We start from the raw sequence: 6,296 nt of genomic DNA on the forward strand, positions 1-6,296 counted from the left end.
AGGAGGAGAAGGGGACAACAGAGGATGAGATGGTTGGATGGCATCACCAACTCAATGGACATGAGTTTGGGTAAACTCCGGGAGTTGGTGATGGACAGGGAGGCCTGGCGTGCTGCAGTCCACAAGGTCGCAAAGAGCTGGACATGACTGAGTGACTGAACTGAACTGAACTGATGATAATAGCTGAGCTTCCCAGGTGGCTCAGTGGTGAAGAATCTACCTGTCAATGCAGGAGACACAGGAGATGCAGTTTCAATCCCTGGGTGAGAAAGATCTCCTGGAGGAGGAAAGAGCAATCCACTCCAGTATTCTTGCCTGGGAAATCCCATGGACAGAGAAGTCTGGCAGGCTACAGTCCATGGGGTTTGCAGAGTCAGACACAATTGAGCACACACACATGATAATGGCTATGAACATCATTTAATGTGTGGCAAATTATATTGATGTAAATTTAATCACAATTCAAAATTACACTCATCATATTTTTTATATTTTCTAGTTTTAGTCCTCATGTCAGGCAGTCACCTGTAAATTAATTATAAAAGTGAAGGTATGTTCAGGTAGGCCTAGAGTGGCTGAGTAGACCTTTGGACCCAGTGGGGAGAAATGTGATGATATTATGTGAGATGGCCTGTTATGGAAGCACAGTAATAATAGAACGGTTAACGAGTGAAATGTATTTCCAGGCAAGCAATTGAGAAACATTCATACGTAAGGCATTATACCAGCTACTGTGGGAAAAAAGCATAATGAAAGAAATGTGTAGCCTGTACTGGATACAGGCTCATAAGATTGTACCTTAAGAGAGGAACATGTCTCTGTTGCTTGAAGTGATCAATGCAGGCACTTGTAAAAGAAGACTTAAAATCTTGAACTTGTTGGACAACCCATTAAAATAGCTAAAAAATGAATAAAGAGAAAACAGTACTAGGAGTGGGAAGACACATATGAAAAGAGTGGGTGGAAATATAGTTGTTGACAGATGAATGCTAGAATAAATAACTTGAATGATTTTTTTCCTCATAAGATTGCAGAAGGCTGAATGGCTCTCAAAGATATCCAGGTCCTAATCTATTAAACTGGTGAACGGGGCTTCCCTGGTGGCTCAGTGGTAAAGAATCCACCTGCCAATGCAGAAGACAAGGGTTTTATCCCTGATCTAGGATGATCCCACATGCCAGGGAACAACGAAGCTTGGGGGCCACAACCATTAAGCCTGTGCTGTACAGCCTGAGAACCACAACTACTGAGCCCTCGCGCTGTAACCTCTGAAGCCTGTGTGCCCTAGAGCCTGTGCTCAGCAACAAGGGAAGCCTGAGCACTGCAGGTAGAGAGTAGTCCCCACTAGAGGCCCACACAGCAACGAAGACCTAGTACAACCAATAAATAAATAAATAAAAATTATTAAAAAATAAACAATAGAAACTGTCTCTGCAGTGTTGGGCACTAACCCCATTTATGAGGGCTCCATCTTCATGTCCTAATCACTTGCCAAAGGCCCCATCTCCTAATGCCACCATATTAGGAATTAGGATTTCAACATATGAATGGGGGGGGGGGTTTACATAAAGATTTAAGTTATTTAGATGTCTTTTTTCTGTATCCCGTTCAGTGAGGTTTTGTCATACGGTCAGATTTTAAATGCGGTCAGATTCACGCTACAAAAATTCATGTGCAGGTTTTTATGTGAACATAGCTTTTCAGGTCAGCTGGGTAGATACCCAGAAGCATGAATGCTAGGTTGTATGGTGGGTCTCTCTTTAGCTTTGGAAGAAACTGTCAAACCATCTTCCACACTGGTACATTGTTTTGCATTCCTACTAGAAATGTCCCAATTGCTCCACATCTTCACTTGTATCCCTTGAACTTTGGCATCTCTTCTCATTATTCAGAACAGTGTTCAGTAGTGAGAAAATGAAGTAGCGAATGAATACACTGGATGTAATGCACTCTGTTTTAATCTTTTTTTTTTTTTTCACTTTGTTTCCATAATCAAACAGTAATATTCACTGAAGGGCCAGGAGCTGGCGAAGCCTCTTTTTCTTTCTTCCCAAGGAAAAAGGATTAGGTAATCACCCCTTTGAGAGTAAAAAATTTCCATTCCCTACTTTACTTTTTAACATATCTATTAGACTTTTGAATTATGTGTCATGTTGACACCCAATTGACATCTACTCATAATTTATGTGACTTTCATAGTCGTTCCAAATATATAATTGTCTGAGACATGCTAATTCCTTTTATGATATATTTATATTTAAAGCTTATTTTTATTGAGTTTAAATTATAAAACAATGCATGTTCATTGTAAAAATTTCAAAGCAGGAGAAAGTAAATGTCCGGTTTCACTCTCACATCCACCCTGGTGTCTAATTTTAAAGTAGTCATTCTGATTACTGCTCATGTCATTGAGCTTTTAAACATTTTGAAAATTCCTCCTGGAGATAATCAGGTCAATATGTTTATTGTGTATAATTGTAGGCCTTTTCTTCCACATATACATAGATTGGTGCACTCCGAGATAGATTTTTTAAAAGCATAAATTGGATAATATACTTTTTAATTCTGAGACTTGTTTTTCCTATAAAAATATGTCCTGGTGCTCTTTCTACATCAATGGAAAGATCTATTCATTCACTGTGTTAAACTTATCACTTAAAAAGTAATTTTAAGTCATAGGAAGCTGAATAATTGTACACATCCCCAGGTCCCTTTCATCCCAGCTTCCCCCAGTGGTAGCATGCTATGTAACTACAGTGCAATATGAAATAACAATACTGTTAACTAAACTATAGGCCTCATTCAGATGTCATCAGTTTTTACATGCAACCAGTGTGAGTTTTAAGCCAGCTTTTTCACTCTCCTCCTTCACTCTTATCAAGAGGCTCTTTAGTTTCTCTTCACTTTCTGCCACTAGAGTGGTATCATCTGCATATCTGAGGTTGTTAACATTTCTGCAGTCTTGATTCCAGCTTGTAACTCACCCAGCCCGGCATTTTGCATGATGTATTCTGCATATAAGTTAAATAAAAGGGTGATAATATACAGCCTTGTCAAACTCCTTTTCCAATTTTGAGCCAGTCTGTTGTTCCATATAAAGTTCCATGTGAGGGTCTAAACTAAGATCACGGCATCTGGTTCCATCACTCCATGGCAAACAGAAGGGGGAAAAGTGGAAGCAGTGACAGATTTTCTCTTCCTGGGCTCCAAAATCATTGCAGATGGTGACTGCAACCACAAAATTAGAAGATGCTTGCTTCTTGGAAGAAAGGCTATGACAAACCTAGACAGTGTATTAAAAAGCAAAAACATCACTTTGCTGACAATCGTCCATATAGTCAAAGCTAGGATTTTTCCAGTAGTCATGTACAGATGTGGAAGTTGGACCATAAAGAAGGCTCAGTCCCAAAGAACTGATGCTTTCAAACTGTGGTACTGAAGAAAACTCTTGAGAGTTCCTTGGACTTCAAGGATATCAAACCAGTCAATCCTAAAGGAAATCAACCCTAAATACTCATTGGAAGGACTGATGCTGAAGTTGAAGCTCCAACACTTTGGCCACCTGATACAAAGAGCTGACTCATTGGAAAAGACCCTGGTGCTGAGGAAGACTGAAGGCAAGAGGAGAAGAGGGTGGCAGAAGATGAGATGGATGGATGGCTTCACTCATTCAATGGGACATGAACTTGGCAAACTCTGGGAGATGGTGAAGGACAGGGGAAACCTGGCGTGCTGTTGTTCATGGGGTCACAAAGAGTCAGACATGTCTGAGCAGCTGAATGACAGAAGTGTGAGTGTGGGTGTAGTTATATGCAACTTTATCTTGTGTATAGATTCATGTAATCACTATGATAGTCAAAATACAGAACTGTTCCTTTACCACCAAGGAGCTCTTCCACCCTTGGTAACTACTGATTTGTTCTCCATATCTATGATTCTTTAATTTTGAAGTAAAGGAATGCATACAGTGTGTAGCCTTTCTTTTTATGTTTTTAAATTAAATCTTTTATTTTGGGATTATTATAGATTCACATGCAGATGTAATAAATAATCAAGAGTAATCTATGTACTGTTTACCCACTTCTCCAATGATAATATTATGTAAAACTGTAGTACTATGTCAAAATTGGGATATTGACATTAACACAGTCAAGGTACAGAACATTTCTGTCACTGCAAATATCCCTCATGATCTCCTTTTTTAAGTACATTACACCTCCCCTCACCCTGGCAGCACACAAGCACACATTCCCACGTCTTTTTTCCAGCTTTGTTGGGATATAATTGACATAAAATGTTGTGTAACTTTAAGGTACATTTAAGGTCCCTGAATATCTTTTCATGGCTTGTTAACTCATTTCTTTTTAGTACAGAATAATATTCCATTTTCTGGATGTAACTACAGTTTATTTATCCATTCATCTATTGAAGAACATCTTGATTTCTTCCAAGCTTTGGCAATTGTGAATGAAGCTGCTATAAATATCTGTGTGCATGTTTTTATGTAGATATCCATTTTCATCTCCTTTGGGCAAATACCAATGAGTACAACTGCTGGATCATATAATGAGTATGTTTAGTTTTGTAGGAAATGTCAAATGTCTTCTAAAACAATTGCCATTTTCCATTCCTACTGGCTACTCCTTTTCTTCTAAGGGATTCTTGCCCACAGTAGTAGATATAATGGTTATCTGAATTAAATTCGCCCCTTCCCATCCATTTTAACTCACTGATTCCTAAAATGTTGATGTTCAATCCTGCCATGTGTATGTCTTCTTTGGAAAAATGTCTATTTAGGTCCTCTGCCCCTTTTTTAATTGGGTTTTTTGTTTTTTCTATTGAGTTATATAAGTTCCTTATATATTTTGGATATTAATCCCTTATCAGAAATATCATTTACAAATATCTTCCCCATTTAATAGATTGTCTTTTCGTTTTGTTGACAGTTTCCTTCACAGTTGAAAAACTTTCAAGTTTGGCCCCATTTGTTAACATTTGCAATATTTTCCGGATCAGTCTCTTCAGACAAGAGAAACAATAGCAATGACAAACCTAGACAGTGTCTTGCAGAGACATCGCTTTGTCAACACAGGTCCATATAGTCAAAGCTCTGGTTTTTCTAGAAGTCACGTACAGATGTGAGAGTTGGACGTAAAGAAGGCTGAGTGCCAAAGAACTGATGCTTTTTTCCCCTCACAGAAAGTAGAAAAATAATTTATTCCAAAAAATGGCAGAAATACGAAATTTATCCTGAAATTCATTCATACTTTGGTATAATAAACTATGATATAAGTTTGTGGGACAGATTTTCCCTTGAACATGTTCTCCTACTGACTGCCCCACTGGACACTTATTATCATGTAACAGTTTTTAAGCATTTTGCTGATTCTCATGTTGTGAGCAGGCAGGAGCCATCTTCAAATCCACAGAATTCCAAAGAGAGAGTAATGTTATTTCTCAGGAGAACAGCACTTTTGATCTCAGAAGAGTATACATAAATATTTTACAGACGCAGCATAGTTTAAACAGGCACATCATTCATCAAAGCATAAAAAGGGCAACAGGAAAAAAGTACTGCATTGTAGAATATGATATTCAAATGTGGGTGAAAATTCAAGGCAGCTGATGGCCACAGTGTGCGAGTCAAGGGATGTGGTCTGGGTATGGAGGTGTTTTTTCATCTAGAGGAGTTCTCTCCATGACCTCAATGACTCAGTACTGGTGAGCAAGCCAATTCCCAAAGGCCAATGATACTTTAGGTACCAGAATGTTTCATTTTCGACTGTGGTCCAAAGAGAGGGTTGAGTTGGGCCTGAATTGCAATCAGCCAAAAGAGATAGCAGCAAACGGAACAGGTCACCAACATAGTGACAACAACTCCCTGCTTGGGATCCTTAGGGATGAACCAGAGCATCTGGAAAGCTAATGATGCCCCAGAACACATTCATCATGGTAAGAGACACAGTGAGGCCAGTATATGCCATGGTTGCTGTGGAAGGTGCCAGCCCTGCCAAGTTACCTCACTTTAATCCCATCCTGAATTGATGCTTTTGAACTGTGGTGTTAGGGAAGACTCTTGAGAGTCCCTTGGGCTGCAAGGAGAACAAGCCAGTAAATTCTACAGGAAATCAACCTTGAATATTTACTGGGAGGACTGACACTGAAGCTGAAGCTCCAATATTTTGGACACCTGATGTGAAGAGCCAACTCATTGGAAAAGACCCTGATGCTGAGAAAGATGGAAGGCAAAAGGAGAAGGGGACAGCAGAAGATGAGATGGTTAGATAGCATCACTG

General features: G+C 39.2%; 1 pseudogene; it reads right to left on the reverse strand.

The window, feature by feature from the left end:
- Positions 1-5,681: 5,681 nt before the first annotated feature.
- Positions 5,682-5,984, reverse strand: LOC113899578 (annotated as a pseudogene).
- Between the last annotated feature and the right edge of the window lie 312 nt (positions 5,985-6,296).

The sequence above is a fragment of the Bos indicus x Bos taurus genome, chromosome 10 (genome assembly GCF_003369695.1).
Source record: "Bos indicus x Bos taurus breed Angus x Brahman F1 hybrid chromosome 10, Bos_hybrid_MaternalHap_v2.0, whole genome shotgun sequence".
NCBI lineage: Eukaryota > Metazoa > Chordata > Mammalia > Artiodactyla > Bovidae > Bos > Bos indicus x Bos taurus.